The sequence below is a fragment of the Pezoporus flaviventris genome, unplaced genomic scaffold (genome assembly GCF_033815535.1).
Source record: "Pezoporus flaviventris isolate CSIRO_AGI_PZ_B2104156 unplaced genomic scaffold, CSIRO_AGI_Pfla_v1 ptg000116l, whole genome shotgun sequence".
Lineage (NCBI taxonomy): Eukaryota > Metazoa > Chordata > Aves > Psittaciformes > Psittacidae > Pezoporus > Pezoporus flaviventris.
Genome location: NW_026892664.1, coordinates 1828827 through 1841714, shown reverse-complemented (window position 1 = coordinate 1841714; position 12888 = coordinate 1828827).

The window sequence follows — 12888 nt, the reverse complement described above, 5'->3', positions numbered from 1 at the left end:
CTTTGGCAGGATGTTTAGCTGCTGGTTTTGTGACAAAGGTCTCCAGAGCTTCAGTTGACACCAAGGACTTTTGTTTCCCCACCCTATTCCTTCACCTTAAAGATCTGGTTTGGAACCATTTCCAAGTCTGTCTTTCTTCCTATGACTGGCTTGTTGTCCTGGGTTCAGCAGTAGCAGTCATGTTTTTTTTTTGGTTTTTTTTTTTTTTTTCCTTTGTGCTAGCTGGTGCAGTGCTGTGTTTTGAGGTCCAGCCTGAGAACAGTGTTGGTGAAGTCGATGTTTTCAGTTGTTGCTAAGTGATGTTTACCCTGACCAAGGACTTTGTGAGGCTCATGCTCTGCCAGGGAGGAGGGGAAGCCGGGAGGAAGCAGAGATGGGGCGCCTGACTCGGGCTAGCCAGGGAGGTATTCCATACCACAGCACGTCATGCCCGGGGTGGGGGGTGACTGGGAGTTACCCAGAAGGACACAGGCTTCCGGGTGGAACTCGTCTTCTTGGCCGGTGGTATCGTATTCTCTTCCCTTGTTATTTTCCCTTATCATTGTTGTAGTTGATAGTAGCGGTGGTGATTTGTGTACTTTGGTTGCTGGACTGTTCTTGTCTCAACCCGTGGGAGTTGCACTCTTTCGATCCTCCTCCCCGTTCCTCCGGGAGTGGGGGAGAACCCCGGTGGGGGGGGGGGGGACACGGACCTCGATTGTTGTCAGCTCGGCACCACTCACTGGGAGGGAGTGAACAAGTTACCTGACTGGGTTTAAACCACGACAGTTCTTTTTTGGCACCCAACGTGGGGCACGAGGGGTTGAGATAAGAACAGATCTGTCTGGATTGATAGTCACTCGTCACAATGCTGATTTATTGGCTCTCAAGGTTTTTCCTCTTGATCTCACAGTTTCAGTATATCATATCTTACGTCCATCCGGTATTTGCTGTATTAGTGTTTTTTAAGTGTGGGGCTTGGGCTATGGTTTTTGTCCCATTGTACTTTATGGTAATGACTTGTAATACAATAGAATCATTGATCATGAAACTGATCTGGTTTATGTTCCCAGTGTGGTCACCACCTTTATACTTTGGGAGGTATATGATGGAGGTGCTTAGCAATTACACATCTTTTTTCTCCTTCTCAGGTGCTCAACCTGTGAAGGAGACATTCTTTTACCCTCCCAGTCGTCCCCCCAGACCATTTACATTTGAGAGTTTTGAATTTTTTGAATGGCATTTTAATGCTGTTGAGACTTGTTTGCTGATGGTGATGGGAATCACCATGCTCACACGCATACAGAGTGTGTTTTGCCCACTACTGATTTCAAGAGTTAAGTAGAGTCAGGTTTGGGTCTTGTCTGGGGTCAAACGACGATGTAGGAGGACCGAGAGATTTTCCCTGAGGCTGGACAGCCATGAGTGGCAGGGTGTGTGGGATAGTATGGGCAAGTACCTAGGTCAGTGGGCCCCTCCAGTACTTTGGAATTTCACTACCGAACAACTGCAAAATCCAGAAGAATTAGTAAAACACTTAAATGAGGTGTGTGGTCATTCTGGCCATACCAGAGATGGACAAATCACGGCAACGTGCTGGGGCTTGGCCTATGCTTACAGGGCCTTGTTCAACACTATCCAGCACCTTCAAAAGGAAAAGAATGTCGGCGGATCTGAGGGCAAAGCGACAGTCGCTACTCAAACTTTGGCTGCAATGAACTGCGCAGCTACCCCAGTGACAAGTACAGCAGCTGCTCAAACTTCAACTGCAACAGACAGCGCGGTTACCCCAGCTCCAAGCACAGTAGCTACACCACCCCCAGCAACAAGTACAGTCGCTACTCAAACCACAGTGATAATCACTGCAGCCAAACCAGAGAACCAATTCGTACCAATATCGGTTGCCCCTGTACGCAAGAGAACAAGCAAAAAGGAGGCAAAAAGGGTGAAGCGAGATGAAGAACCAATGAATTCACCACCTGGTCCAGAATCTGATCAGGAGTCATCATCACATGACGAAGAAGAAGAAGAAGAGGTAACTTCTCGACCTCGGACCTCAACCGAGCTGCGGAATATGCGAAAAGATTTTACCCGTCAACCAGGGGAGCACATCATCACCTGGTTACTCCGATGCTGGGACAATGGGGCTGATGGTCACGAACTAGAAGATACAGAAGCCAAGCAGCTGGGATCACTTGCTAGAGAAGGGGGAATTGACAAAGCAATTGCAAGAGAGAAAAAGTCCCTCAGCCTTTGGAGGCGGCTCTTGGCAGCTGTGAAAGAAAGGTTTCCGTACAAGGACGATGTTATGAGTCATTCGGCCAAGTGGACTACTATAGACAAAGGCATCCAGTCTCTGAGGGAATCGGCCATCGTAGAGATGCTCTATCACATCAAGCCGAATAACGGGGATACACCTATAGATCCAGATGAAGTTGAATGTACACGACCCATGTGGCGAAAACTTACACAGAATGCACCGTCATCATATGCCCATTCATTGGCAACAGTAACCTGGAATGACATAGTACCACTAACAGTGGATGAAATGGTTCATAAACTCCGAGAGTTCGAAGACAATCTCACCCCTTCCATCATCTCAGCTGTGGAAAAACTGTCCCAGGACCTCTAACAATTGAGGGACGATCTATCTGATTTATCCAGCTCCTCACGTGTACCAGCACACGTCTCAACTATTAACAAAAGGCGTTCTATTGTTCATATACAATAGAACCCCGGGAGGTATACGCCACGGGGTACCCTATGGTTTTACCTGCTGGATCACGGAGAAGACATGACAAAGTGGGATGGAAAACCTACTTCAGCTTTGGAGGAACGGGTGAGTGAACTGAAGAGGGGAGCAAGGGCCAAGACTGATCGTCCCATGAGAGCTACGGCTTCAGTCTCTGGTGAGCAGATTCCCAGATGGAATGGAAGAGCTGATTTTACTCCAGCTCCTGTGATAACGAAGAATAATCCCACTCACCACGACTTAAGTGTCCAACGCTGTGACGACCATTAGAGGGGCCCTGCCTCCAGCCAGGTGGAGGTAGGGGACAATCGGATTTACTGGACTGTGTGGATCAGATGGCCTGGCACATCAGTCCCACACAAGTATAAGGCTCTAGTAGATACCGGTACACAGTGTACCCTGATGCCATCAAGCTGTCAAGGGGTGGAATCCATCTATATTTCTGGAGTCACAGGAGGATCCCAAGAGTTGACTGTGCTGGAGGCTGAAATCAGCCTGACTGGGAGGGAGTGGCAAAAGCACCCTATTGTGACTGGTCCAGAGGCTCCATGCATCCTCGGCATAGACTACCTCAAGAGAGGGTACTTCAAAGACACAAAAGGGTACCGGTGGGCTTTTGGTATTGCTGCTTTGGAGACTGAGGAAATTGAGCAGCTGTCCACCTTGCCTGGTCTCTCAGAAGATCCCTCTGCTGTGGGGTTGCTGAAAGTTGAAGAGCAACAAGTGCCAATTGCGACCACAACAGTGCACCGGCGGCAATATCGCACCAACCGAGACTCCCTGATTCCCATCCATCAGCTGATCCGTAGACTGGAGAGGCAGGGGGTGATCATCAGGACCCGCTCGCCCTTCAATAGCCCCATATGGCCAGTGCAAAAGTCTAATGGAGAATGGAGACTAACAGTAGACTATCGTGGCCTGAATGAAGTCACACCACCATTGAGTGCTGCCGTACCGGACATGCTAGAACTTCAGTATGAACTAGAGTCAAAGGCAGCCAAGTGGTATGCCACGATTGATATTGCCAATGCATTTTTCTCAATTCCTTTGGAAGCAGAGTGCAGGCCACAGTTTGCTTTTACTTGGAGGGGTGTCCAGTTCACTTGGAACCGACTGCCCCAGGGGTGGAAACACAGCCCTACCATTTGCCATGGACTGATCCAGACTGCACTGGAACAGGGGCAAGCTCCAGAACACCTGCAATACATTGATGACATTATTGTGTGGGACAATACAGCGGAAGAAGTCTTTGAGAAAGGGAGGAAAATAATCCAAATCCTGCTGAAAGCCGGTTTTGCCATAAAACGGAGTAAGGTCAAGGGACCTGCACAGGAGATTCAATTTTGGGGAATAAAATGGCAAGATGGACGTAGACAGATCCCCACAGATGTGATCAACAAGATAACAGCAATGTCTGCACCAACTAATAAGAAAGAAACGCAAGCTTTCTTGGGTGCTGTGGGGTTCTGGAGAACGCACATCCCAAATTAGAGTTCGATTGTAAGCCCTCTCTATCACGTGACCCGGAAGAAGAATGATTTTAAATGGGGCCCTGAGCAGCAACAAGCCTTTGAGCAAATTAAACGCGAGATAGTTCATGCAGTAGCCCTTGGACCAGTCCGGACCGGACCAGATGTAAAAAATGTGCTGTACACTGCAGCTGGGGAGAACGGTCCTACCTGGAGCCTCCGGCAGAAAGCTCCAGGGGAGACTCGAGGTCGACCCCTCGGCTTTTGGAGTCGGGGATATAAAGGATCTGAGGCCAGCTATACCCCAACTGAGAAAGAGATACTGGCAGCGTATGAAGGGGTTCGAGCTGCTTCGGAAGTGATTGGCACTGAAGCACAGCTCCTTCTGGCACCCCGGTTGCCCGTGTTGGGCTGGATGTTCAAAGGCAGGGTCTCCTCTACACATCATGCAACTGATGCTACATGGAGTAAATGGGCTGCACTAATTACACAACGAACTCGAATAGGAAATCCCAGTCGTCCAGGCATTCTAGAAGTCATCATGGACTGGCCAGAGGGCAAAGATTTTGGAATGTCACCAGAGGAGGAGGCGGTGCGTGCTGAAGAGGCCCCACCAGATAATGAACTGTCAGAAAGTGAAAAGCAGTATGCCTTGTTTACTGATGGGTTCTGCCGTATTGTGGGAAAGCATCGGAGATGGCAGGCAGCTGTATGGTGTCCTGGACGACAAGTTGCAGAAACTGCTGACGGAGAGGGTGAATCGAGTCAATTTGCCGAGGTGAAAGCCATCCAGCTGGCCCTGGACATTGCTGAACGAGAAAAGTGGCCAGTACTTTATCTCTATACTGACTCATGGATGGTGGCAAATGCCCTGTGGGGGTGGTTGAAGCAATGGAAGCAGAGCAACTGGCAACGCAAAGGTAAACCCATCTGGGCTGCTGCACTGTGGAAAGATATTGCTGCCCGGGTGCAGAACCTGGTGGTGAAGGTACGTCATGTAGATGTCCATGTACCCAAGAGTCGGGCCACTGAGGAACACCAGAACAACCAGCAAGTGGATAAAGCGGCTAAGATTGAAGTGGCTCAGATGGACTTAGATTGGCAACATAAAGGTGAATTATTTTTGGCCCGATGGGCCCATGACACTTCAGGCCATCAGGGCAGAGATGCAACATATAGATGGGCCCGTGACCGAGGGGTGGACTTAACAATGGACACTATTGCCCAGGTTATTCATGAGTGTGAAACATGTGCTGCAATTAAACAAGCCAAGCGGTTAAAGCCTCTTTGGTATGGAGGACGATGGTTGAAGTATAAATATGGGGAGGCCTGGCAGATTGACTATATCACACTGCCACCAACCCGCCAAGGCAAGCGCCATGTGCTTACCATGGTGGAAGCAACCACCGGGTGGCTGGAAACATACGCTGTGCCCCATGCCACTGCCCGGAACACTATCCTGGGCCTTGAGAAACAGATTTTGTGGCGACACGGCACCCCAGAGAGAATTGAGTCAGACAATGGGACTCATTTCCGGAATAACCTTATAGATATTTGGGCCAAAGAGCATGGCATTGAGTGGGTATATCACATCCCCTACCATGCACCAGCCTCTGGGAAAATCGAACGGTACAATGGGCTGTTAAAAACTACACTGAGAGCGATGGGTGGGGGAACTTTCAAGCATTGGGATACACATTTACCAAAGGCCACCTGGTTGGTCAACACCAGAGGATCTGCCAACAGGGCTGGCCCAGCCCAGTCAGAACTTTTACATATTGTAGAGGGGGACAAAGTTCCCGTGGTGCATATGAAGAATTTGCTGGGGAAGACAGTCTGGGTTATTCCTGCTTCAGGTAAAGGCAAACCCACTCGTGGGATTGCTTTTGCTCAGGGACCTGGATATACTTGGTGGGTAATGCGGGAAGATGGGGAAGTCCGATGTATACCTCAAGGGGATTTGATTTTAGGGGAAAACAGCCAGTGAACTCAATTGTATGCTGTTGCCTGCTGTGTAATGCTTTTATAGCCCATCAACTAGATGTCTCCAGGTCACCAGCGACTGGCCCTGACTTCCCTCCAGCCATCATCCCAACAGAGAATGAACTTGGAACATCATGGACCGGATGGACTCGGCAGCATTATAGGGATTGGTCCATGCACTAAGAAAATGATTTTTTTTCCTCTTGGTCTGTATGTATATGGATGTATATATGTGGGAGAGCGATGGTGTATTGAAAATGTGGGATCTGAGCACGACGTGAATGGTATGGAATAAGGGGTGGATAATCTTCTTCCGGGAAACATGACTGCTACTGCTGAACCCAGGACAAACACTATGAGGATATAAGCGATGGGCGACACGAGTAAAGTAGAAGCTTGCTTATCACTCATATTGGGTTGTCGTGTCTTGCTTCTCCTCGTCATCAGCAGAAGCCATGGTCTCCATGGCAGCCTGATCACAACAGAGCACAGGAGCTGTGGTGCTGTTCAGCAGCCTTCAGACCTCCTATGTGGCAGCCCCTGGCAGCCTGGAGCGATGGCATTGCCTGCCCTGATGTCTCTCCTGTTGCTTTCCTGCTCAGAAAGCTGAATGGTGGTAGGCAAACACAGTATACATAAAACACCCCAAAATACATCACTTTCTGCATTACCTCAGCCCATGGAGCTGCAGCCTCTGCCAGGACCGTGGTGAAACCTGGAGCCATGGCTGAGCCTTAGGACTATCCTAAGGACCCACATTAACCTAGGCTGGAGGGAGAAGGTCCATGGCTGGATTCAGTTAAGTCAGGATCTAAGTGGTTTGCTCATTCCTTAACAACACACAACTAGCAGGTATCCAGGGTCAATCAGCTGAATCCTGCTTTGTTCCCAGAGCTTCCTGATAATTCCCTGGTTATTATTTAACCCAGCCAACGGTTGTTTTCCTGCTGAGCCTTGGGGACAAACAGGGGCAGAGGTTTCACACCCTCCCTGGCCCCTATGTCAATGTTTGACTGCTTTTACAGTGGGGTTTTCTAACTCCCTCTGTTTCTAACTGGAATTTCCCATGCTGCAAATTCACAATAGGAAATCTGAGATTTACCCTCATCTGCATGATAAAGCACATGGAGAACTTGCAGGAGGCATCAAGTGAAAAAGAATGGGACACCATTAATTCTTGCATTAATCTTTTATCTGTCCCTGAAATCATAGAAGCATTGAATGGTTTGGGTTCGAAAGGGACCTTAAAGCTCCTCCAGCTCCAACCCCTGCCACAGGCAGGGACACCTTCCACTGGAGCAGCTTGCTCCAAGCCCCTGTGTCCAACCTGGCCTTGAACACTGCCAGGGATGGGGCAGCCACAGCTTCTCTGGGCACCCTGTGCCAGCGCCTCAGCACCTTCCCAGGGAAGAGCTTCTGCCTAAGAGCTCATCTCAGTCTCCCCTCAGGCAGGTTAAAGCCATTCCCCTTGGCCTCTCCCTAAAAGCCCTTGTCCAAAGCCCCTCTCCAGATTTCTTGTAGCCCCTCTTAAGGGATTCAAAGGCCACAATAAGGTCTCTCTGGTGCCTTCTGCAACAATATTCAATGACTTTATGTCCAGCTGCTCTCTCCTTCAACATCACCAAGTGTTTAAATAGGAACATGAGCTCTTAGTGTCTTGAAAACACAAGTCTGTGGCTACAACCCTATCGCTCTGCTCATTGTGGCTTCACATTGGAGCTGCTGATATCAAACCCCAAATCTTTTTGCTCCTTGCTGTGTGTGTTTAAGGAAACCAGTGGTTTGCTGTGTCTAAGGGCTGCCACTGCCTTCAATGGGGTTATCATCTGACCAGGAGAGCAGAGCAAACACCACATGATGTTCTAGGAAGCAGAAGCAGCAGCCAGCATTGCAATGCATCTTCCTGCTGGGTCATGATGAGCAGGCAATGAGGTGCCTGGCTTCTGGCATTCCTGCTGAGGAGCTCCTAATGGCTTTAGCTCCCCACTCGCAGGTGGAGCTGCTTTCATTGTAGTTAAATCTGGTTTAAAGTCAGCTGAGCAAATGCTGGGTAGGAGCTACCTCCCCTCCTTTGGGTACTTTGTGATTGGATTTAGGAATCACTTCAAATGTCCTCAAGCACTTATCTCCTTACATTTGAATGCACCATGTCACCTCTATGTGTTTACTGGGTCCATCATTTCCCTTTAGTGTTGAGGGAGATTTGGTGGGGTTCATGCCTCTCACTGCAAGGCAGACACCTCCATTGCTCCAGCTGAAGAGATCTGAATGAGCTCTGCTGATTGCATTGGACAGTCTCATCAGCTGTAATGGGACCTTGGCTCATAAATAGATAAGGAGAAATTTTCATGTTTGGCTTGTACTGTATGTCACGTCTAATAGAGGGTGAGTGCTGTCCTCTTTGGAGATGTCTGGTATGGCTCCCTTAGCTGGTAAGGTAAAAATGTCATGAAACGAGGGGAACATGTTTTTTCCGTTTTGATTGGAAAGGATTGCAAGGCTTGGGTTTTGAATGTGTGGATTTTACACTGAGGATGTGATTCCTCTCCAGTGTGTAGTATCTAGATGTATAAGAAGAACCAGGAACACGGAGTACCAAGCTTTCCTCTCCAGGGTAGCTGGAAACTGAGCTACTTCCCTTCATTACAAGGGGTAATGGGTTAAAACTTGAACAGGGGAAGTTTAGGTTGGATATAAGAAGGAAATTCTTTCCTGTGAGGGTGGTGAGGCACTGGAATGGGTTGCCCAGGGAGGTTGTGAATGCTCCATCCCTGGCAGTGTTCAAGGCCAGGTTGGATGAGGCATTGGGTGATATGATTTAGCGTAAGGTGTCCCTGCCAACGGCAGGGGGGTTGGAACTAGATGATCTTAAGGTCCTTTCCAACCCTAACGATTCTATGATTCTATGTAGAAATGAAAAGGTGAATTTCACTTTGGTTTTACTCCCTTTAAAACTGTTGGCCATGTTATCTTTATTTTCTTTCCTGGTGGAAGAAGCAAGGAGATTTTCTTCAAGTACTGGTGAGTTCATCTCTGTGTCTGCCTTTACCGGTATTGATGGCTTGGAAAGAGATGTTGGTGGCTTGAGATGAGCTCTTAGGCAGAAGCTCTTCCCTGGGAGGGTGCTGAGGCCCTGCCACAGGGTGCCCAGAGAAGCTGTGGGCCAGTTTTAGGTCCAAAATGGGCAGGTGGAATCAGACAGACTTCAAAAAGAGAAAATGCTGAGTCCTGCCTATGAGGAGGACTTGCTCTAAGCACTAAGACAGGCTGGGGGGACCTTATCAGAGAGGGACAAGGCTCTTGTGGTGTCCACTGAGTTGAAATGAGCCATCAATGTGCAATAAACGTCTGAGCACAGGCTGGGGAATGGGGAAGTAAAAGCTGCTTTGGGAAGGGTGGAGGGAGAAGATGAATTGTGCTGAAGAAATGGTCATCTTGCTTGAAAAGGGGCTGATGGAAAGAGGGGAGTGGGAGGGGAAGGAGGAGGAATGCTCATTTCTCATCAGGCAATATAGTTATTTTAAGGTCATCCCCTCATCTTTTTAAGGTCTGCATACTTCAGGTTAACATGAACAGCAGTCATCTCGTGTACATCTATACATACATACGTGTTCTTTAAATAGAAGGAAGCACAGAGGAAGAAATATATGGAAGAATAATTCAGATGAGAAGGGGGTGGTTTTTCCCTTGAAGCTACAAGTACGTGGAATTGCATTCAGGGATTCTGGTCTCACTATAATTGACTCAAACATCACTACAGAGTCAGAAAATCACTCCAATTTGATTTCTTATCTATTTAATGCAACACTAATTCTTGTGGCAGATTAAGGCATGATATTATTGTATTTACTTGTCCTTAAATAAGAACAACTCCCACAGACAGCAAAGAAATCATCCCAAACAAGCCTCCTTGTTAAAAAGAATTTGGATGCTCATGAGAAGACACTTATCTTTTGCAGGACCAGTTCTTTCAATAACAGGCCAGCCATAGCTTTAGGTTTTAAGGTTTAAGATTATTTTTTTCCATATAGGAACTATTGCCTATTATTTTATCAAGGTATTATTTTTCAGTATATTATTTAGGACCTTCAACCATCATGGTTTTATCTCCCAGGAATTGGGTGGAGTCCTAAAGGAAACCCCAAATACTGCATTAACCTCATGCACTGTGTGTACCTGTGAGCTGGGAGTAGTGATTTAACCTCTTCCCATGTTGTCTCCTGCTGCCAAGAGAGTGGCTGGAGGAAACCACTTGAGTGTGACCATGTTTGTCCTCTTGGGCTTCCCCAACGTGTAGAAGCTGCTCTTTGGGACTGTTTTACTCATCTCCATCAGCATGGTGGTGGGGAACCTTATGAAGACCAGCTCTCAGCTTCGTGTGCCCATCTCCTTATTTCCTCATAGGAAATGTACTTATTTCTTCCATAGGATTTATCTGGGTGTCTTGCTTTCCTGGATGGGCCTGCTCCATGGAAAGCTGCCACCATGCTGACCTCGAAACAGAGTGTAACTTCATTCCCTGTGATAAGCAGTCACACAACTTGGTTCGGGAACAGCCTTTCAAGGCACTGTCTGAGCAGGCTTGTCTTTTCCTTGGATGCCATCTGGTGCTGACGACACAGATGCTCCATGCTTCTGGCCATATGTTGTATCCAGACATGTCCAACCTATTTCATGGCTCAAAGACTCTCATTGTTGTCCGCAGCTACCCTATCATTTCTTCTTTTCCTTATGTCTCTCCATCCAGGCAAAGGTTATTTTCCATCCCAGCTGCAGCTTACTCATGATTTCTCATTCCAGGGTTTGGGGGTTGAGTCACATTGGTCCAAGGAGTCATCTTATCTAACTGTAGGCTTTCACATCTGAATTAGGCACAGAAGGTTCCCCTTATGGAGACAAGGATGCATCTGGGGGCTTTGATTCAGCTTGGATCTATTTTAAACATCCATATCAGGGATTTCTTCTGGAAAAAGTAGATGGTTCTCTCCACTTGTAGTGAAGGGTGCTGGGCAGACACAGCTACAATGTGGACTGTGTTCAGAGCAGACAGAAGGCCATAGCCTGAAGAGTCAGTTTAAGTCTAATGGGAAACATCAGCTCACTGTGCTGATGTGTTGGGGTCCTTCAGGAACCCCACTCAAAAGTGAGGAGGTGAAAGCAGCTTTTCATACAACCATGGAATGGTTTGGGTTGAAAGGGAGCTTAAAGCTCACCCAGTTCCAGCCCCCTGCCACAGGCAGAAACAACTTCCAGTAGAGCAGGTTGCTGCAAGCCCCATCCAACCTGTCCTCAATCATTTCTGTTGGTCAATAATGTCTAATGCAGTAGAGCCTCAAAGCTCAGCATGCATAAATCACTTCCTGGACAGAATAGGAAAGCAAAATGAATGTTGGCAGCGTTCTGGCTGTGTGTTTGCTTTTATAAAGGTTGCTAATAGCAGATATTAAATTCCTGATGAGGGGTTTCTATTCTGCATGGATGGATACGAAATTATTGCCTAGAAGCTACTAGTGTTGGTTTGCTCTTTTTAGAGCCATAAGAAAGGAATTTTTCCCCATAAACCTGTGCCTAAAGGGGTTTCAGGAAACATGGAGAGGGGCTTAGGACAGGTGCCAGCAGGGACAGGCGCCTGCAGGGACAGGCCAAGGGGAATGGCTTTAACCTGCATGAGGGGAGACTGAGTTTAGCTCTTAGGCAGAAGCTCTTCCCTGGGAGGGTGCTGAGGCGCTGGCACAGGGTGCCCAGAGAAGCTGTGGTTGCCCCATCCCTGGCAGTGTTCAAGGCCAGGTTGGACACAGGGGCTTGGAGCAAGCTGCTCCAGTGGAAGGGGTCCCTGCCCGTGGCAGGGGTTGGAGCTGGAGGAGCTTTAAGGGCCCTTTCAACACAAACCAGGTTGGATTCTATGATCCAGGCCCATGAAATTGTCCTTAATACACAAATATGCCAACAAACTGACCCTCCAACTCCTTGGCTTTGGGCATGAGCCATCCCTGTCAAGCAAGGCAGCTGTAGAAGTGAACTTTGCTGTTAACAAAGAAGAAAGTTTCTTTCTTGTTATCCCCAGCTAATTAATCTCTGATGGCTTGTTATGAAGAATGAGGGAAGTCACATCCAAGTTTTCTGAGAAGCTTTTGTGGCGATGAGGAAACTTCCTTGGTAAACCCCAGAAGGTCTTGTTAAAGCTGATGACTCCTGGAAGGGTGGTTGGTCCCCAGGGACCACTTCTTGCTTTGGCAAAGTGAGCAGCATCACTTGTGATGGAAATAGCTGTGAGTGCTTGTATTGTGAAAGCCTGGATCTCGGGCCTGCTGGAGGGCTTTCTGTGCCCATACAAGCTTGCTCCTACTCTCTCTTTAAAGACACATCCCTGTCTTCATGACATGTGCAGATAATGTGGTTCTTGCTAATGGGTTGCTTTGTCCCTTCCTGCTTTTGACCCCTAATAAAGGGAGCTGGGGAAGCTCATTGCATTTCTCTTCACTTTTGGGCCTCCTCAAGGACACTTCATACATTGAAGTTCTTGTTATTACTTGTCTTGGGATGGATTTATTTGTGTCTCTCTTTAGTTCTTTACCTGCTAAAAATGTTCTTAAACTGTTAAATTGAGGCAAGTTGAAGTCCACTACATCTATCCTCCATGTCTTCCTGGCTTTCATAAATGTGATTTTCCTACCATTATGAATTTGGGATTGGAGAATAAGCATG